The following is a 22,238-nucleotide window of genomic DNA, read 5'->3' as shown; positions in this document are numbered from 1 at the left end:
TACAGAGTGTCAGAGCAATATAGCTCTAGAACTAGACCTTTCTGAATCTAATTTTCTATTTTTATATAAGATTTACTTCCATGTCCTGAAAGAGACTGCAGTCTACTCTGTACTGTAGGAGAAAAGCCTGCCAAGATACAGAGCAAAGGAAAATAGCTTCAGGGTCTTGGCGCTTGGTGTGCAGCTCCCCACTCCCAGAGGGAGGCGCTAGAATGGAAGTTGTACCCCAAGTGTGGGCCTAGAATCCCAGAGCTAGAGGCAGGGCCTGAACGGTGCGCTGACCCAAAAGCACATGGGTCCGGTATGTGGGACCCAAACACACCCTTCTGGTGGGCATTGAGCCACAGGAGCTTGAGCGGGGCTGAAGACTCGGCACTCCACTCCTGAAAGGTTGCCGACCTTTGGTCTATAAGGTGCCACAGGAATCTTTGCAGCTTTTAGAGTTTTTCAAGTGTCTTGATAGCCCCTGGAATCACTCCTATATAGACTGGATTCCCCAGTTTCCCACGCTCATCCTGAAAAGTAAGGTCAGAAAAGGGTTCAGTGTCTCTCAGACTATCCAATATGTGATTCAGGAAAGAGGGCTCAACACCAAGTCACCGGCGAGCTTTGCACAGAGCTCGGTCTGAGAGCCAGAGCACCAGGAGAAAACGTTAGGCCCCTTTATGAGTAAAGACCTGGAGCAGCCTGTCCTGGATCTGTTTGGTCCTCACCCCGTAGATGGTGGGGTTCAGCATGGGGGGCACCAGGAGATACACGTTGGCCATGAGAACATGGAAAAGAAGGGCCACATTCTCGCCAAACTGGTGCGTGATGATGGAGAAGAGAGATGTGATGTAAGAAGCTGAAATGACACAAAGGTGGGAGCTGCATGTCCCAAAAGCCTTGAGTCCGGTGTCCTTTGTGGGGAGGCTGAAGATGGCCCTGAGGATCTGAATTTAGGACACAGCTATAAAAAACAAATCCAGACTAGCCACGAAGAATAGCACGGAGAGGCCACAGTAACTACTGGTGCAGATGTTGTCGCGGGCCACTTTCACCACAGCCATGTGCTCGCATTGCGAGTGAGCAATGATGTTGGTTCTGCAATATGGCCACCACCTTGCCAGGAAGGGTTTGGAGATTATGGGTATTCCTCTGTGCAGCACCACAGATGTGCTGAACTTGGCTATGACATGGTTTGTCAGGGCGGAGGAATGTCTCAGGGGATCACAAGTAAACTGCCTTATGAAAGGAGACTCAAAGAGCTTGGCTTGTTTAGCCTGGCCAAAAGAAGGCTGAGGGGGGTTATGCTCGCCCTATATAAATATATCAAGGGGGTTAACGTTAGGGAGGGAGAGGAATTATTTAAGTTTAGTACTAATGTAGCCACGAGGACGAATGGGTATAAACTGGATATTAGGAAGTTTAGACTTGAAATTAGACGAAGGTTTCTGACCATTAGGGGAATGAAATTCTGGAATAGCCTTCCGAGGGAAGTAGTAGGGGCAAAAGACTTTCCTGGCTTTAAGACAAAGCTTGATAAGTATATGGAGGGGATGTTATGATAGGATCGCTAATTTGGGCAATTGATCTTGAATTACCACCAGACAGGTCTGCTCAATGGTCTGCGGGGTGATGTTGCATGCGATGGGTACTGAGTTGCTGCGGAGAACTCCTTCTTGGGTGCTGGCTGGTGACTCTTGCCCACATGCTCAGGGTTTAGCTGATCACCATATTTGGGGTCGGGAAGGAATTTTCCTCCAGGGCGGATTGGCAGGTGCTCTGGAGGTTTTTCGCCTTCCCCTGCAGCGTGGGGCACAGGTCACTTGCTGGTGGTGTCTCTGCAGCTTGAGGTCTTCAAACCATTTTTGAGGATTTCAATAACTCGGTCCTGGGATAGGGGTTGTACAAAATTGGATGGGTGGGGTTCTGTGGCCTGCCTTGTGCAGGAGGTCAGACTAGATGATCAGATTGGTCCCTTCTGACCTATGAGTCTATGAGTCTATGAGTCTATAAGAGGGGTAGCCGTGTTAGTCTGGATCTGTAAAAAGTGACAAAGAGTCCTGTGGCACCTTATAGATTAACAGAAGTATCGGAGCAAAAGCTTTCTTGGGTGAATGCCTACCTTGTCAGACACATGGGATCACAGAGGGCCACGCAGCGATCAGAAGTCATTGCCACTGTCAAGGTTCCTTCCCCACTCTGAAGGGTACAGATGTGGGGACCTGCATGGACACTTCTAAGCTTAATTACCAGCTTAGATCTGGTATCGCTGCCACCACTCACAAGCACTACTTTTCCTCCCTGGGTAGCCTTGAAAGACTTCACCAATTTCCTGGTGAACACAGATCCAAACCCCTTGGATCTAAAAACAAGGAAAAAATCAATCAGGTATTAAGAAAAAAGCTTTTAATTAAAGAAAAGAAAGGTAAAAGAAAACCCTCTGGAAGAGATTAGCATGTCAGCTACTCTCACAGACAACAGATTCCATACACAGAGGATGTTCCCCTGGGCAAAAACTTAGTTACGTAAAAAATACCCAAATACCCAATTTTGATAATGCCCTTAATGGTACCAAGACAAGTTACAAAGAAAATAAACATAAACCTATTTATCCCTTTCTAAAGCTTACTACTCTGATAAGAGGCTGATTCCTTGATCTTTTTCACTCCAGCTGAACCAGAAACTCTAAACAAAGGAAAACTTCCCTCCTTCCTTTTGAAACATCTTGTTCCCCCATTGGTTCCTCTGGTCAGGTGTCAGCTAGGCTAGGTGAACTTCTTAACCCTTTACAGGTAAAAGAGGCATTAACCCTTAACTATCTGTTCAAGACAGCCACAAAGATCCCAGACTCCATCACTGAGAAGCAGGAATGAAGTACATCTGGGTGAGGCAGACACTGAAATTGGTCTCCCTGGAATTGAACCAGAAGATTGCCAGCATTTTTGGGAGGATGGATTTGGACAGGACCAGGTTGGTGACGGCCAGCATGCAGAGGAAATAGCATACATGCCCATGGAGGCTCGCTCCCTCTTCACAATGAAAAGGATGGTGAGGTTCCCCAAGACGGCTATGATATACATGGTGCCGAAGGGGATGGAGATCCAGACATGGGCCACCTCTAGCTCAGGAATGCCCAGCAGGATGAAGGTGGAGGGGTTGGTGTACTTAATTTTGTTGGACACTGACATGGAATATGGGAGAATTGTCCAACCCTGAGTCACAAAGTTTTCTCATGAAGCACCACATGTTGCCCTGACTTACTGCATGTGCACAGATTCTGGGATGATGGTCACATTATTAATGCCTGAATGGAGAGACAATGTTGATATGAGACATTGAATGCATTACTAGAAGCTGTTCCCATGGGTGAAGCCGATTGCTTAACCCGGGGTAAACTGAAAATTGAAATTTTAATTATTGAGATAAACAAATCATGAATAACTGACACTACTAATGCCAATTCCATATTTTATGGTACTTCATGCATTAATAATTCCTACATATCATGATATGGAAAACTTTGAAAGGCACCAGCAGGAAACACAAGTGTGGATACTGCTTATCCCTTATTATTTTTTGATACAATGAAACCCAGACTAGAGAGTCCATACTGTAAGGAGTTCCCCATTCACCCAGTTGCTCAAAATCTGACAGTTGGAAAAAAAAAGAAAGCTTTGCCAGGACATGTGCCGGGGGAAACATCCCAAGTAGAACACACCTTAAGGGAAAGAGCTGGGCATAATTGATAACAGCTCCATGGAAACACCTGCTCATTCACAGCATGGCCAAGCAAAGACAATGTTTGGTTGCATAAGAAATGGGGTGGAGAATAACCTGCTCTGGATATGCACTGAGTTTGGCCACCCAGTCTCTATAATGGATATAGCACTCAGAGAGGGGGTTTCTGAAACAGATTATGAGAATGGGGATGGTGCCAGATGCAGACAGACTGAAAAGCGTGTGACTGTTTAGTTTAGAGAAGAGAAAAAGAAGGGGGCTCATAATAAAGAGAACAAAATAAACAAATGAACTGATTACATTTACATGAAGAACTGGAGAACAGTTCCCAACCAGTAATATGTATAGACATCTAGTGCTTCAAAATGGCTAATTCCCCAAAGTTGAGGCAAATTATCAGCAAAATGATTGGGAGGAAAAAGTAGTAGTTATTTAAGAAGAGTTTGTTTAATAATTCCAGAGACAAGAAAGTGGATCATTTTGGCTAAAAACCCAACTGAGAGGGAAAAGGAGAAACAAATGACAAGTAATACAAATCAGAAAATATGAAAACTGGAAAGGAAAGTTGAAGACGTCTGGGAAAAAATATACGCTTCTCAGGCCTAAGGATCACAAAAAGGAGGTTAGTAAGTGTATTAAGAAGAAAAGAAATTCTAGAAAATTTTGGGCCAATTCCAAGAGGGAGAAAGGGAACTTGTTAATGCTGCAGGAAAAGGAGATGTGTTTGTGACGGGTTCAGTCAGAGAGGCCCCCTTGGCACTGTCACCTGACGTACTGGGACTACCTCTGAGGATTTTAGTGATTTCAAGTAATAACAGACAGAACAAAGTAATTTACCAAGCAAAATAAAACAAAACACTCAAGTCTAAGCCTAATACACTAGGAAAGTGAGTACAGATGAAATCTGACCCTCAGAGATGTTCCAATAAGCTTCTTTCACAGACTAGATTCCTTCCTAGTCTGGGTCCAAACCTTTTCAGACCAATATTGTAGTTTATGGCCTGGGTCCAGCCATCATTCTCACCCTCCTAGTTACTGTCCTTTGTTCCAGTTTCTTTCAGGCATCTCTTTGAGGTGGAGAGGCCATCTCTTGAACCAGCTGAAGACAAAATGGAGGGGATTCCAGGGCCTTTTATATTCTCTCTCTTGTGGACGGAAGCCATATTGTTCTTCTGTGAAACGTCAGAGCAACAAAATGGAGTTTGTAGCCACCTGGGCAAGTCACAGGTCCATGACTGATTCAGCTTTTTGGAGGTCGATGTCATTGTTTACATGTTAGTCTGAACATTCCCCAGAAAGCTTAGATGTGGACTGGCATCTCCCAAAGTCCATTGTGAGTTAAGTACTCTCAATTACTTGAATAATATCTTCATTACATGTTGGCCAAACCTTTCTTATGTGTTTCCTATAGCAAACACTTTAAATACAAGCACAGAGCCCACACTCATAACTTCAGATATAAAATGATACATGCATACAGATCGGATGAATATATTCAGTAGATCATAACCTTTGCAAAGATATGTTACATTGCCTACCTAGCATAAAGCCTATTCCAGTTATGTCATATTTACACTCCTACGCATATTTCCATAAACATATAGAGTGCAACATCACACCCTCTTCCTGAGCTTACTAGCAGAGACTTGGACACTGTCCATGGTGGAGGAAGTGCATGTAAAATCCCTGTTTGTGTCTGGTCACGGCCCCTTTCAGTACCTTTAAATCTTATGACGTCATTCACAGGTGTCTAGCAAAGTGTGGGGTTCCTGCTCCCTGGGTGCCTGAGGACAGGTTGGGGTGCAGTATTGCTAAAAGAATGCAGATAGCAATATCTGATCAAGTGGATGTGTCCTGGCATTTCACCACCAATGCCATGAGGCGTTGGGCCTTAGCTTCCCCTCCCACGCAGCAGTGTAGGCCTGTTATGATTTTGCTGCTCAGCCAAGCTTCCAGCTTGTTTACAGGTATAAGCTAAAAAGCAACATGCTTGTGGGACTGTTTTGTCACCATCTCGAGCATGAAGAAATTTTTTTTTCCCACAAATCAGATACGTTACCTATCCTGAAAGGATTTATCATAAGTATTAACCTCTTTGTCTTGACCCCTAGATAAAGTACCAAAAGACACAGGATTAACAGCCAACTTATGATGGACAGACTTTATTCACACAGCCTGGCTTGCCCAGTGTTCACTGTATTTCCCAATCCCTTTGTGCACCATGGTAGGTGCTCAGATACAGATTCTTCAGCCTCTTTGGTGAAGACTCTCAATTCAGGCATGTGTTTGGGGGGTTGGCAAGGAAAGAGTGAACTACAACCAAGCCTGCCTTCAGTCCCTCCCTCTGGAATCTTTTTGTGTTGGGCCCCATATCCTGGTGAAGCTTCCCAAATGCAAAGTTTTCCTTCTTCCTGCCTTGAAGAGACAGCGTTATCTCCCACAAGGGTAGCAGGAACAACATTCTTTAATGGGGTGCTTTGGATTGGTAAGATTCCCTAGGCCACCCCACTCTCTGTTCCCAAAAGGTCAGCTGTGGGGGGCGCTCCACTTCAGGAGATCTGACCTCCAGTTTTCCCTTATACCCTGATCCACAGGAGAGGGGTCTGGCATTTCAGATGCAGATTTTTCACCCTCTTCCTGGGGAATAGCCTCCCTACAAATGGTGGGCAGACTCTCCACCACCCCTCACCTTCCATCTGGACTTCCCTCTCTGGGTTCCCCTCAGAGGCAGACAATCCTGTGTCGCCAAACGGGAAGGTGATCCTGATTCAGCTGTGGGCTCACAGCTACCAGCCATGACAGACTCTTCACTGATCAGCCAAATCCCGCCCCTTTTACTCAGGTCAGGCTTGCTTCCAGTTACAGAGCTCTTGGGGTCTGTTCCCACCACAGCGATCATCAGCTTCCATCTTTGGGATACATGTCTCTGTGCACCGGGGTGTTACCCGCGGTTCTTTCAAGCCAAAGCTCTTCGTAACTTGTACTCTGTGCAAGGTGGTGTCAGGAAATAAATCAGGGGAGACGGATAGATGGCTGGCACAGACAGGACATCACAAAGAGTACTTTCACTTAAAGCTAAACTTTACTAATCTTAAGCACTTGCACACATCCATAATAGGTTAGTAAAACACCCCCAAACCTTGATAATTACCAAAACTGAGTGTGGCTCTCAAGTGACACAGCATCAGGCTTCAAGTGGCCAAATCTTCCATCTGCCAGGGGAGAGTGCAAGATGTGTCCAGAGGGAGAGTCCAAAAAGAGTCCAAACAAGTCCCACTACCTCAAGCTTTTCCCCCTTATTTATATACTAGTAATAGAATGACACGTCCCTTAAAGAAAACTTGTTAAGTGAACAGTTCCAATGATCAAGCAAGAGGCTCCTTCTGATTATTGATTAACCAGGTGAGGATTTTTCCAGAGTTTGTGGCCTTGAGACCCCAATAGACATTCCTGGGAAACATCCTGCTTTTCTAAAATGCATGTATCAGCAACTTCAACACAATTCTTATCAGGAAGGACGTGGGGTCAAGCTACCCTTTCTGTGGCACCCCAAACTCCCTCCCCTCCTGCCTTGGTCAAGCTGAGGTTGCTGAATGGCCAATTTACAGCTTGCTGACTAGGCCTCCTTTAACAATAAGCCATAGTGGTTTCAGGCACTTAACTGGTTTGCCAAAGTCTCCTCGTTCAAGGGCAGGACCTGCCTCCTGCTGACCTGAAACTTCCTGGCAGTCAGCAGCAGAGAAAGCCTCCCTGTTACAAGGTGGATCATCCCCCTCCCGCAGAGAGATGATCACAGGACAGGAGCTGGCTCTTTCCTCCCTTCCCATAGGGACTAACCTCGAGCCCTGGGGCTACAGGAGCTAGTTAAAACCATCCCTGCCCCCAAACCTGCATTCTTCACTGCTTCAGAGAAATTAAAGAGAGACTCTCCTATTCCCCCAGCAGCATTTGTGACTTTAACCTCCCCTCTGGGACTTTCAGCCCAAGATGTCTTCTCGCGGCTAACAAATCCTGGGACAGATTCTGCCACATCAAAGAAATCATTCCCCAGTAGAGATGGTACAAAATTGTGTGCCACTGCTGCAACAGTCAGTTCAGCCTGCAAATCACCTGTTTCCACGTGTACCTTAGCTAAACGTGCAAGGACTCGGTAACCTCCCATCAATTCTAATTCTGCCATTTTCCCTGATAACAAATCCTTCTCGTGGATCAGGTCCCTCCTGACCACAGAAATTTCTGCACCTGTGTCTCTCCATCCCTGCTGTACTTTGACATTTAGTTTAATAGTGTGCATATGCTCACTGTTTGATTGTGAAAAAGCAACCTTTACAAGTCATGTGTAGAAAGAGACATTAGCCTGGCATACCCCTGCGTTCTGAGAAACAGCAGCTTCATGTGTTATCTGCTGCCTATTTCCACTCAGCCAAGGATATTTATTCCTCAGATGCTCAGTGGACTTACAATGGTATCACCTTTTGGGCTCCTCCGCTTGTACAGGAGATTTGGGATGAGTAACAGGGAATGAGAAGGTGAATGCCCAGCCTCCTTTTTCCCAGGAGTAAAACAGTGATTCTTCTTTCCACCAACCTTGTACCCCTCTGCCAGTGGTTTATGTTTAATTGCAGCTTGTGACTGCTCAAAAGAGTCTGCAAACTCAGCTAATTCACCCCCTGCATTTACCTTTTTGTCCCACAAATATTGTTTTACATCATCACTGCACATATTTGGGAACTGTTTCTGTGTAACCAAATTACACATTTCTTTCAAGCCTCTAATGACTTTTCCCCTCACCCACTTTTCTAACAAATTTCTCATTTCATTTACATAAGACCCATTACTCAATCCAGATCCCCTCTTAAGACTCCTGAATTTAATTGTCATCCAGTTGTTGGTTGCACCCGACGTTCACCAGGGAGTGATGATTGACAGTCTCTCTGAGGATGCCTGCAGCGGCCTGGCTGCTCTCGATCCCTGAGTGATTCTGGTGCTCAGAGATGGTATTAAAATCCCCACTCAGGACCAGGCACTAGTGAGGATACAAGGTACCAAGGACAGGAGACACCTGTTGGTAGAAACACAACCACTCTGAGTCTGCTTTTGATGGGTAGACATTGAACAGATTCAACATCAGCCCCTCCACACAGGCCTGGAGGTTCAGCAGGTGACCTGGGACCATCTTGGCAACTCCCAGTACTCAGATTGTAGGTTGGGGGAGAACAGGATGCCCACCCTAGCCAAATGAGTGCTGAGGTGTCTACAATATATCTGGTCCCTCCACTCCAGACACAAACTAGTCTCTTCAGCAGGATCTATGTGGGTTTCCTGCAGGCAAACCACACAGTACCCTATGTAACAAAGGAAGGAGAGCACCTGGCAAATGTGGAGACCCATTGTAGAGCATCTGGTGTTCAATGTTGAAAAGATAGTTGGCGTCATTCTGTGGGCTGAGGGGGATCCTTTCAGGCAGAAGGATCCCCAGCTGGCCTTGCCACATTCGCTGATGAACCTAAAAGGCTTGTCACAGAAGTTATGAGCCCACTGGTAGACCACGATGTCCTACCTCCCGGTTCCCCTCCATTCCTCCAAAACAGCCCTCATGGCTAAGTGGACAAGATGGAAGTCACCCCAACAATGGAGAGGGAAATTCACCTTGCCCTGGAAACCACAGGTGTCCACTAGAAATCGATGAGGCTCATCCAGCATTGCAATGGGGGATGGGGTAGTAGGCCCATGGTGATCCTCAGGCTGGGCCCCTGCTACAACCGTTTAACCCACGGAGATGGGCAAAGAAGGAGAAGACCATTGGTGAGGTGACTGTACCAGTGGTGCCACACAACCTGTCTCTATCTCCAGAAAGGGTAAGGGAGCTGTAACGTAGAGAGCAGCTCCTAAAGCATTAGGGGGTGGAGACTAGAACAACACCCCCTGAGGTTCGGGTGAAATGAGACAACCCTTCGGTGGCAGTGGTATGGAATATGGAGAGGACAAATATAAGTAAGGCTTCTCTCATCCCTCCCCTCTGCCTCCACTCTGTGCCTGTGGCCAAGGCTCAGGCCAATCTGAAATAAGGTCTGCTGCTGCTCCAGCCGGGGTGGCCTGGGCTCTTCCCCTCCCTTGGTGATTCCTATAGTGGCTGGAGGCTTGAACTTGAACCAGGTGAAGCGGAGGCAGCCTGGGATCAGGGCTCCTGCCCCCTTCTGCTGAGCTGCTCCAGGTGAATCAGATGAGGATTGGCATGTTCTGTTCATTCCCTCTGAAGCACCTGGCACTGGGCACTGTCAGAAGACAGGCTGCTGAGCTACATGGACCATTGGTTTTACCCAGTATGGCCATTCAGCAGGGCCCGTTCAGTGACTTGCCACTGAGGGGGGGAGGGATAGCTCAGGGGTTTGAGCATTGGCCTACTAAACCCAGGGTTGTGAGTTCAATCCCTGAGGGGGCCATTAAGGGAATTGGGGTAAAAATCTGGGGATTGGTCCTGCTTGGAGCAGGGGGTTAGACTAGATGACCTCCTGAGGTCCCTTCCAACCCTAATAGTCTATGATTCTATGAATATGTGAAATGACTGGGAAACAGTTGACAAGGGGAGGGGAAGACAGGAGCAAATGAAAGGGGCAGGGCCTTGAGAAGACACACAGCAGGATTGAGGCTTTACAGAAGAGATGAGGCAAGGCTACAATTTCAGGGGTCCAGCTACCAGCAATTAGAAAGGTGGCCATCCAGTGTATTGTACAGACTGATCCCCAGTTCATCACATTGGCACAGCAAAGTAAGGACAAGGAAGGGTTTAGTGTCTCTCTGTCTGTCCAGTGAGTGATTTAGGGAAGAGGTCTCAGCACCATGCACCAGCCAGCTCTGCACAGAGCTCAATCTGAGAGCCAGAGCACATGGAGAAAACATTAAGGTCCCTTTATGAGTAAGGAGCTGGAGCAGCCTGCCCCGGATCTGTTTGGTTCTCTACCCATAGACGATAGCGTGTAGCACAGGGAGCACCACCAGATACACAGTGGCAATGAGAATGCGTAAATGCAGTGGCACATTGTGCTCAAACCTCTGTGTGAGAGATGAGAAGAAATCTGGGATGTACAAAGCTAAGATGGCACAAAGATGAGAGATGCAGGTCCCTAAAGTTTTCAGAGGGGCATCCTTCGTGGGAAGGCGGAAGATGGCCCTGAGGATCAGAGTATAGGACACAACAATAAAACACATGTCAATTCCTATCACAGAAAAAAGATCAAAAAGGCCATCGTAACTACTGATGTGGATGTCAGTGCAGGCCAGCTTCACCACAGCTGTATGCACACAGTAGGAGTGGGGGATGACGTTAGTTCTGCAATATGGCCACCGCCTCGCCAATAAGGGATAGGGTCATGAGAGTATGCCATTGCACAACACCATGGCTAGGCCTATCTTGGCCACAACAGACTTTGTCAGGATGGTGGAATGTCTCAGAGGATTGCATATGGCCATGTAGCAATCAAAAGCCATGGCCACGAGGATTCCAGATTCCATCTCTGAGAAGCAGTGAATGAAGTACATCTGGGTGAGGTAGGCACTGAAATCGATCTCCCTGGAATTGAACCAGAAGATGCTCAGCATTTTGGGCACTGTGGATGTGGACATGACCAGGTCAGTGACGGCCAGCATGCAGAGGAAATAGTACATCAGCCCATGGAGGCTCTGCTCCATCTTCACAATGAACAGGATGGTGAAGTTCCCCAGCACAGCTATGGTGTACATAGCACAGAAGGAAATGGAGATCCAGATATGAGCTGCCTCTAGGCCAGGAATGCCAAGTAGGATGAAGGTGGAGGGGTTGGTAAAGTCAGTTCTGTTGGAATCTGACATGGAGTAGGGGAGAAGGTGTCCAACTCTGATGCATAAGGGTTTCTCCTGCATATACTGTATGTTCCCCTGACTTTCTGTGTGTTCCCAGGGTCTTGGGTAATGGTCACAGTACAAACGCCTGAATGGAGAGATAATGTTAATATGAGACACTACATGCACTAGTGGAGGCTGTTCTCATGGGAGAAGGAGTCTGATCACTCTTCACACACTGAAAAATGACATTTTCATAAATCAGAGACAATAACTATGGACACCGACCCTAGTAAATCCAATTCTATATTTTGTGGTGCTCCCTGTGTTAGTAATTCCGACATATTGTGGTGGGGGAATCTTAAGAGACTCCAGCAGGAGGCACATGTGTGGATACTGGTTATCTAGCATTATTTCTTAATGCAACGAGAGCCAGGATAGGGAGTCAATTCTGTGATGCGTTTCCCATTTATCCAGTCACTTGAAATCTGAGAGTGGGAAAAAACCTTTAGGAAGATGTGTGCTGGGAGAAACATTTCAACCAGAACATACTTCATGGAAAAGATCTGGGCCCCATTGGTAACAGCTGAAGAGAAACACCTGCTCATTCACAGCAGTGGACAAAACAATACAATGTTCAGATCACTAAGATATGGGATGGAGCATAACATGTTTGGGATAGGTGTTCAGTTTTGGTCATCTATTCAGGATAGAGCACATATCAAACGGATTTCAAAGACAGGCTCTGAGAATGGGGAAGGCTGCCATATGCAAACATGTAGAAAAGTCAGGGACTCTAGTCAAGAGACCAAGAAAGGAGCATATGATGAAAAAGAAACTGAAATACATTCAAAAGGCCAGTTCCCAACCAGTATTTTATATAGACACTTAGTGCTCCAAAAGGACTAGGTCCCAAAAGCCGAGGAAAATTGTCAGCAAAACTGATTGAGAGGAAAAATTTAGACAGAAAAATATGAATGAAAATTGGTAATTCTTTGATAACAATTTATTAGATAGTGGAAAAATCATGATTCCATAATTAACAAAGTGAACAACTTTGGGTAAAAACACATTTCAGTGGCAAAGTGAATGCAGAAAATAGCTAGCCAAGAATAGAAATTGGAAGTTATGATAGTTGATAAGGGACATTAAGACATCAGGGAAAACTCGCTGTTTGGCAGGGCTATGGATCCAAAAAAGGAGGTTATTTAGTATGTTAACAACATGAGAAATCCTAGAAAATTTTCATGTCAGTTCCTGTGTTAAATGCAAAGTATTAAAAAATAAAGAAAAGAGGTTTTTTTGTTTTATTTGTTTTTATAAAAGAATTGACAAGGTTAAGAAACAATGGGAAAGCTGGTATGGGATTAGTTCAAAAACAGTCTAGAAAGATAAGTTATGCCTGTTACCAACAAGCTTTATGCAAAACAGATCTTGTCAAATAATCCTGATTTCATCCTTTTAGGAGAGTACACCTTGGTTGATCAAGGGAAGCACGCAGATGTAGCACACCTTGATTTCTCAGAGGCATTTGATTCAGTAGGGGAAAATATTGAGTTTAAAAAATAAACACTCTAAAGTATCAGTTGGGAGCATGTAAAATGGACTGCAAACTGGCTAACTGATGGATCTCAGAAAGTTGTTGTCATTAGGCCTTCATCAGTAAATGGGGCTGTTTGTAATGAGCTTGTGTAGGGATCAGTTCTAGGCCCGATGTTATTCAATATTTTAATCAATGATCTGGAAGGAAATAGAAAATCACTGCAGAGAAAATTTGCAGATGACTCAAAGATTGGCAGAGTGGATATAGGGAGGAGCCCAGGGCAGGCACACCGATTGATATGGAACATTGGTAAGAGAGGACCATGCAAACAAACTGTTTTAATACAGTCAAATGCAAAATTATCCTCTCAGAACAGGGAATGCAGGCCAGACTCACACACTACAGCACTGTATTATGGAACACAAGGATACTGAAAAGGATTTAGGGGTCATTGTGGATAACCAACTCATCGTGAGTTATCAATGAAATGCTGGAGCATGAAGGGATGATGTGATCCTTGGATGGATAAACAGGGGAATGGTGAGTTGCAGCAGGGGAAGGATTTTACCTCTGCATGTGGCATTGGTGAAACAAACTGCAGCCAGTTCTGGGGCCCACATTTGAAAAAAGATGTTGAAAGAGGGGACAGAAGAGAGCCACAAAAATGATTGGTGGATAGAGAAAAAGCCGGGCCTTTAGACATGAAGGTATGTATCTCTTTAATTTATCAAAAAGTTTATCAAGCGGAGACTTTTGTGGGGAGAAAACCATGGGTAATAATGGGCTCTGTAATCTACCTGAGAAAGGCTGAGTGAGACCAAAGAGCTGGAAGTTGAAGCCAGGCAAATTCCAGCTGGAAATTACTGCCAAACATTGAGCACTGAGGGTGATCAACCATTGGGACACACTGAGAAGGGAAGTATTGGATTCTCCAATTCCCCATGTTGGCAGATCCAGACTGGATGTTGTTTTCCGGAAGATCTGCTTGAAGGGTTTGTTTACACTTACAATGTTACAGCGTTACTGCCATAGCAGTTCAATGTAGAGACTACTTCCACAGATGGAATGGTTCTCCCCTCAGCACAGGTAATTCCTGAGAGGGAATTAATCTCATGGTGTCTACACCAGGGCACAGATTATCCAACAAGTTCTTGGAATGTATTGGGGACAATTTTTTGTTCCAGAAGCTGGAGAAAACTACTAGGAGAGAGGCTGTTCTAGACTTGATTTTGACAAACAAGGAGGAACTGGTTGAGAATTTCAAAGTGAAAGGCAGTTTGGAGGAGAGTGACCATGAAATGATGGCGTTCATGATTCTAAGGAATGGTAGGAGGAAGAACAGCAAACTAAAGATAATAGATTTTAAGATGACAGATTTTAGCTAACTCAGGAACTTGGTAGGTAAGATCTCATGGGAAGCAAATCTATGGGGAAAATAATAGAAGACAGTGGGCAGTTTTTCAGAGACATTATTAAGGGCACAAGAGCAAACTATCCCACTGCATAGGAAAGATAGGATGTATGGCAAAACATGACAATGACTTAACCAGGATATCTTGAATGATCTAAAAACAAAACAAAAAAGGACCAAGCGGAATTGTTTTTTGAAAGTTTCAGGCGTAACAGTTCAGCCAACTTCTCTAATGAAGCTAGGAGAAAGTATGTGTTACCCATGTTGAAAACATGTTCTAGTGAGGAGCTTCAGCACCTCTAATCTTTCCAATAGATAAAAGTCAGGTAACAGCCCCTGTCCCCCTTCCCCATTAACAGACATAGTCCTGAAATGCAAGAGGAGAGGGTGACATTATCTGTGTTGGGGGGGAGGGATAGCTCAGTAGTTTAAGCATTAGCCTGTTAAATCCAGGGCTGTAAACTCAATCCTTAATGGGGCCATTTGGGGGCAAAAATCTGTTCAGGGATTGGTCCTGCTTTGAACAGAGGGATGGACTAGATGATCTCCTGAGGTCCCTTCCAGCCCTGAGATTCTATAAGCACACAGCTAGCTCCTGAGGTCACTATTCAGTTGTTGCTCAAACAGGAGTTTTGCCTCACTGGGGCCTGAGCAAAGTACAGGACAAGGTCTGCAGAATATGGCCTTGTATTTCACATCTACTGACATCTTTTATCTTGAAGGATTCACTGTGCCACTGAAATGCACCACCTTGGGGCTGGAGTCCATTAGGTGGGATGAGCAGGGGTGCACAGAAAAGAGTGACATTTTGACCAGTGATTCTTTGGCAAAGTCATCAACTATGGCAAGAGTCCTGGGATATGTCATGATTGTGCAGAGCAGAAAGGACCACAGACTTACTCTCTATCCCTCCATATCTATATGGCACTGGGTTTGTCGAGCACGTGAGCTCATCAGCAAGAGATGGTACCTGTGAATTCTGAGACAGAAGCGTCTTCTCTGGGAATCCCCCTCAGGTTGCCACATCCCACACATCTCTCATCCCAGCATCTGCAGCAGCTTCCCACGCCGAGAGCCAATACAGGGGTGTGCACAGTTTATAATGTAGCTCTGTGTAATCCCAATGGGATTCGCTCAGCCTCTACAGGAGAAGAGAGCATCTGAATGTAAACTGGCTATAGACAAGCATGTCTCCTCTTCTGTGCTAATTATCCAGCTTTAGGAGTAAACAGTAATTAAGGAACCTTCCCAAAGGGAGATGAGATTTCTTAGACTCTGTGCTGAGTCAGAGAGGAATTGGCTCTTTTGCGTATTTTTGTATATTTATAAAATACAGTTGATTAGAAAGAAAATAAGGAACAATGCCTGGCTCTCCACAGGCTCTGGTACCCTGTAAATGCCCAGGATGGACTGTCAGATAAGAGCAGAAAGAACTGGAGAAAGATGGCTGAGGGGAGACATGAGCACTTTCTAAGGCCATATGAGGCTATCGCTATGGGATCATATCCAGGTTCTCATCCCCTAGGTCCTTTTCTGCAGAACTGCTGCCTAGCCACTTGGTCTCTAGTTTGTAGCAGTGCATGGGATTCTCATCCTAAGCGAAGGACTCTGCACTTGTCCTTGTTGAACCTCATCAGGTTTCTTTTGGCCCAGTCCTCTAATTTGTCTAGGTCCCTCTGTATCCTATCCCTATCCTCCAGCGTATCTACCACTCCTCCCAGTTTAGTGCCATCTGCAAACTTGCAGAGGGTGCAATCCATGCCATCCTCCAGATCATTAATGAAGATTATATCACCATGCAAGTCTGGGATGATGATCAGTGGTTGAAGAACATTTGTTTGAAAAAAAACTCTTGCATGGGACTGTGAAGAGCTTGCCCCCACCCTGTGGTGCAAGAACATGAGAATGAGAGCTGCCCTGATGAGGGAGAAATGCACGGTGATCGCACTGTGGAAGGTGGCTACTCCAGAGAGCTACCGATCAGTAGCTAACCAATTTGGAGTGTGGAAGTCGATCGTTGGACTCATGTTGATGGAAGTTTGCAGGGACATTATTCACATCCTGCTCAGGAAGAACAAAACAAAATTTGACTCTGGGCAACATTTGTGACATTGTGACTGGCTTTGCACAGATGGGCTCCCTAACTGTGAAGCGGTAATAGATGGAACACATATTCCAATTCTGACACCAGACCACCTAGCCTCCGAGTACATTAATAGAAAGGGGTATTTCTCAGTGTTTCTCCAGGTGCTTGTGGATCAACATGGCTGTTTCATGGACATTAACCCAGGCTGGTCCAGAAAGATGCACGATGCACAAATCTTTCGGAACACAGGCCTGTTCAGGAAGCTGCAAGCCGAGCCTTTTTTCCCAGAGAAGAAGATCACTGGAGGGGAAATCAAAATGCCCATTGTGATCCTGGGAGACTCCGCCTACCCCTTGATGACGCGGCTCATGAAGCCATACGTGGGGAGCCTTGACAGCAGCTCACTCAGGCCTAGACTTCTGAGGCTCCGCACCTGGAAGCTGAATTTGAACAGCCAGAGCACAGGGCTATTGGAGGGGCCCAGTGCAGGGCCGTGAGGCTCAGAATTGCCTTGAGGCAGCAATTCGTTGTTGAAAACCAGTCATGTTTGGTGCAATGCATAGAAGTGCAGTGGTCCCAGAGCTATTAGGCATCTGTGGTCGCTCCATATGATTCACTGACTAACAGTGCCTGGTGCTTTTCTGCGCTATGCTTGCTTTCAGTAAATGCAATAGAGAAGGCTTTCAAACACAACAATGCATTTATCAATATTTTTAGAAGTTGGAGACACACATGGGAAGACACATCTGAGCAGTGTGGGGGAAGGGTGGAGGGAGGTGGTGGTGGGTCCAGAATCATTACAGATTTGTGTATCTACAAGAGTCATATGCAGCCTTGCTGTCTGGAGTGCCGTGCAATGGACACTGCTCTTTACACAGGCTGAACTGCCTATGGATGGGGTGTGAGTGAAGCAGGTAACGGTTGGAGTCTGCAGGTGTCATAAATAGACAGTTAAGGGTTAATGCCTCTTTTACCTGTAAAGAGTTAAGAAGTTCACCTAGCCTAGCTGACACCTGACCAGTGGGGGAACAAGATGTTTCGAAAGGAAGGAGGGAAGTTCCCTTTGTGGCTCTCTCTGAATGTTTGTTGAAATCACTTGGTGGTGGCAGCATACGATACAAGGTGGAGTTTGTGCCTAGGGAAAGCTTTTAACCCAAGCTGGTAAAAATAAACTCAGCGAGTCTTTCCTGTGGGTCCCCACATCTGTGCCCCAGAGTTCAGAGTGGGGAAGGAACCCTGACATGGTGGCAGAGAGGTGGGATCATTTTGAACCAAAAGCCCAGTAGGATTTTAAAAGGATTTTTTGTCCTTTTTGACTGCTTAGGAAGCAGAGAGGTTTTGTTTGCTTGTTTGTTTGTTTTGTAAGCTGTGAGCAGCTGAAGGTTTTTTTTCTTCTCTGCCTGCGAGCAAAGTAGTTAATTTCCTGCAAGGGAATTCACAAGAGTTTTTTCTTTCTTTCTTTCTAACTCTTGGGTTAGACTAGGTTAAGCAGAAAGGCGAGCATGACAGAAAGTGACGTCCAGAAAAAAATTGGAATTAGTCAGCTTTGAAGCTGAGGAAAGAATAAAGGAACATGATAGACAGATGACCAGGGAAGAAGCTGCCCACAAGAGAGCTATGGAGGCAGAAAAAGCCAAGATGGAGGCAGAAAAAGCTAGGGAAGAAACTGCCCACAAGAGGGCTATGGAGGCCCAGAGAGAGGCCCAGAAGCATGAACTGGAGTTAAAGAGGGCAAAGGCTAAGCAGAATATACCGGACAACCCTAGCAAACCTTCTCCAGATACCGCTTCCCATCCCAGAAAGTTCCCCACCTACAAGGCAGGTGATGATACAGAGGCCTTATAAAATTTTGAAAGGGCCTGCCTTGAGTATCAACCAGTATATGGTGGAGCTGAGACACAGCTCAGTGGATCCTTAGCAGAGGTGGCAGCTGAAATGCCTAAGGAACATATGAACAACTACGAATCTTTTAAAAACAAGGCCAGAATAAGATGGGGGCTAATGCTCGAGCACAACTGTCAAGGGTTCAGAGTCCTGAAGTGGGAACCAGACATGACATTTTCCCGACACACCTACCACATTGTAAATATAGCATGTTAATTCTCCAAAACCCTTTTTTCAGGGAATTAAAAGTTTTCCAATTTACAGCCCGCGGAGGAGATGGCGCTGAGTGACCTGAAGGTGTTTACTATGAAGGAAAAGGTGACAGTGGTGTGGAAGAGGTGAACCTCTCCACGACCCTTGGATGTCGGCAGTGACAGCAGATCAAGGAGCTGTGCACTAGCTTCAAGCCGATGTTCTCAGCCACCCCACAGAAGGGGCATACCACTCCATTTACACAGGCAATGCTTACCCAATTAGAGCCCAGTCTTACCAGGTGTCTCCTCAAGCCAAAACTGCTATAGAATGGGAGATCCAGGCCATGCTACAGATGGGTGTAATCTACCCCTCTAACAGTGCATGGGTATCTCCAGTGGTTCTAGTTCCCAAACCAGGTGAGGAGATATGCTTTTGCATGGACTACCATAAGCTAAATGCTGTAACTTGCCCAGACAACTATCCAATGCCATGCACAGATGAGCTATTGGAGAAACTGGGAAGTGCCTAGTTCATCTCTAACTTAGACTTAACCAAGCGGTACTGGCAAGGATCATTGGCCTTTCCCAATTGCCCCTGAAGACTGTTAAACTTAGGTTACTGATTTCCCATCAGCCCTTTCTTTTGGTACTGGGAAATGGCCAACCAACCCCCCCATCAAGTTTTAGTAAGGGGACGACAGTCCCCTTACAGATGGCTGCAGTCCACACAGGAGGTGATGAAGACCTATATAACTGAGGCAAGCTCATCATCCACCAGCATGAGACCGAGCTTCCGAGTTAACTGGACATGGTAGAAAGCACTGCTCACAGATGCTGGTATGAGAAAGCTCAGCCTCAGCAAGGAATCCAAGAACATTCCTTGACAATGGACTGAATTGCCTAGGTGTGTCTGTGAACCTTCAGCCAAAGGAGACTTCAGAGTGGCTGTCAACCCTTCAAAATACTTTGCTCTGCCCACCAGCATCACCTCTGTCTTGCTTGGCTTCAGCTTCAGCTAGCTGTTCTGTCCAAGAACTAGGCCACCCTGGTGATACTGGTTAGGTCTTACGGGAAGGACAGAAGGAGATTGGTGTCACCTGCATCCCTTCAGGAAGAATTCAGACCATTTTAGTGCATCCCTCTGGACTCCTGCTGCCTCTTAGGTTAGAGAGAATTATCTCATTTTTAACAGTGTCAGATAATGCAAAGAGGTCCAGGAGGATGAGCATGGATATCTGCCCCTGGCCATTGATAGGAGGAGATTGTTCATCACTGCTTCTAAAGAAGGGGAAGTGGTTAGCAACTGATAGAAATTAGAAGTTATAAAATATAGAAAATGGATAAGGGAAGCAAAAGACACCAGAGACAAATCCATGGCTAGCAGGGCTGTGGAAAATAATAATAAGATTTATCAGTATTTTAGAAACAAAGGAAATCCTAACAGCAGTACAGGCCTTCACTAGATGGAGATGGTAACACTGTTAATAGTAATACGCACAGGGCAAAAATGTTCAATAAACCTTTCTGTATTGTTTCTGGAAAGAAGCAGGATGATGCACTCAGATCACATAAACTTCTTTTCAGTCTACTGGTAACTATGGGAGGGAGGATGGTAAACAGCACCTAGTAGGGTCCATGGGGAAACATCATCCAATGGGTTTTTTTCTAGTGGTTCAAAAAGGTCCTTAAGCACCTAAAACCCAGTGATTTGAGCATCTAGAGGCCTGGCTCTTGGGTTGGAGAGAGGTGCCTATTTCCGTGTGGGACTGTCAGCTGTGAGCCCTCTGCTGGCGTGAGATGCATAGGACAGGTCAGCACTTTCTTGAGAGAGACATAAGAACATATATCAGAATGACCACACTGGGTCAGAAAAAGGTCCATCTAGCCCAGTATCCTGTCTTCCGACAGTGGCCAATGCCAGGTGCCCCAGAGGGAATGAACAGAACACGTAATCAGCAAGTGATCCATCACCTCTCACCCAATCCCAGCTTCTGGCAAACAGAGGCTAGGGACACCATGCATGCCCATCCTGGCTATTAGCCATCGATGGACCTGTCCTCCATGAATTTATCTAATTCTTTTTTGAATCCTGTTGAAGTATTGCTCTTCACAACATCCAATGTCAAGGAGTTCCACAGGTAGACTGTGAGTTTTGTGAAGAAATATGCCTCCTGTTTGCTTTAAACCTGTTATCAGAAGGAGTAAATAACATTTCATTATTTACTTTCTCCACAACAGTCTTGATTTTATAGCCCTCTAACAAATCCCTCCTTAGTCTTCTCTTTTCTAAGATGAAAAGCGCTAATTTTATTAATCTCTCCTCATATGGAATCTGTTCCATACCCTAATAATTTTTGTTGCTCTTTTATGCTCCTTTTAAAATTCCAGTATATCTGTTTTGAGATGGGGTGACCACATCTGCATGCAGTGTTCAAGATATGGGGCGCACCATGGGTTTATATAGAGGAAATATGATATTATCTGCTTTATTATCTATCCATTTGTTAATGATTCCTAACATTCTGTTTGCTTTTTTGACTTCTGCTGCACACTGAGTGGATGTTTTCAGAGAACTATCCACAATGACTCCAAGATCTCTTTCTTGAGTGGCAATAGCTAATTTAGACCCCATCATTTTATATGTATATTCAGGATTATGTTTCCCAATGTTCATTACTTTGCATTTATCAATAATGTATTTCATCTGCCATTTTGTTGCTCAGTCACCCAGTTTTGTGAGATCCATTTGTAACTGCCTCTCTCCAGCCTGAAAACCGACCATTTATTCCTATCTACTTTGTTTAAGAGTCGTTTGTGAGAGACCTTTCTGAAAATCCAAGAACGCTATATCCATGGATCACCCTTGTCCATATGGTTAGGAGAATGTGAAGTAAATAGGGTAAAGATAAACAATGATAATCTTGCGTCTGGCCTTACTTTTAGTTTAAACAGGCTGAATAGGCAAGAAAGAGAATGTAAATGAAAGCACCAGGCCACACTCCCCTTCTCCGCCCACAACCCACAGCCGGTAGCCTTGCCTTTCAGTATCAAGATAAGGGGCTAATCGAGTAGCTAGAAGGTCTGAGGAGGAGACACAATGTCTCCAAGAAAGCATCCTTGGCCAAAAGTATCCCTGCTCCTTATCCCTCCCATCAGGTACAAAAGAGGTGGTCTCATTGCCCCTAGACTCAAGACTCACCCAGAATGGAATACAATAATATATTGGAAGGGTTCATATCAGGGAGGGGCACTACAAAAGGACTAGGTTTGCCAAAAAGAGGTGGCAGAAGAGGGAGCTTCATCTGCATGCGGAGCTAAGGGTCAGGAGAATCATAGAATCATAGACTTTAAGGTCAGAAGGCACCTTTATGTTAATCTAGTCTGACCTCCTGCACAATGCAGGCCAGAGAATCTCACCCACCCACTCCTGTAGCAACCCTCTGACCTATGTCTGAGCTACTGAAGTCCTCAGATCATGGTTTAAAGACTTAAAGGTGAAGAGAATCCTCTAGCAAGTGATCTGTGCCCCACGCTGCAGGGGAAATCGAAAACCCTCCAGGGCTTCTGCCAATCTGCCCT

At 45.4% G+C, this 22,238-nt stretch overlaps 1 pseudogene; it reads right to left on the bottom strand.

Moving 5' to 3' along the window:
• Window positions 1-938: 938 nt before the first annotated feature.
• LOC127044687 (olfactory receptor 52R1-like) lies at window positions 939-11,571 on the bottom strand (annotated as a pseudogene).
• Window positions 11,572-22,238: the final 10,667 nt, after the last annotated feature.

The sequence above is a fragment of the Gopherus flavomarginatus genome, chromosome 1, assembly GCF_025201925.1.
Source record: "Gopherus flavomarginatus isolate rGopFla2 chromosome 1, rGopFla2.mat.asm, whole genome shotgun sequence".
NCBI classification, from domain to species: Eukaryota; Metazoa; Chordata; order Testudines; family Testudinidae; genus Gopherus; species Gopherus flavomarginatus.
This window is presented reverse-complemented; position numbering and strand designations above follow the sequence as displayed.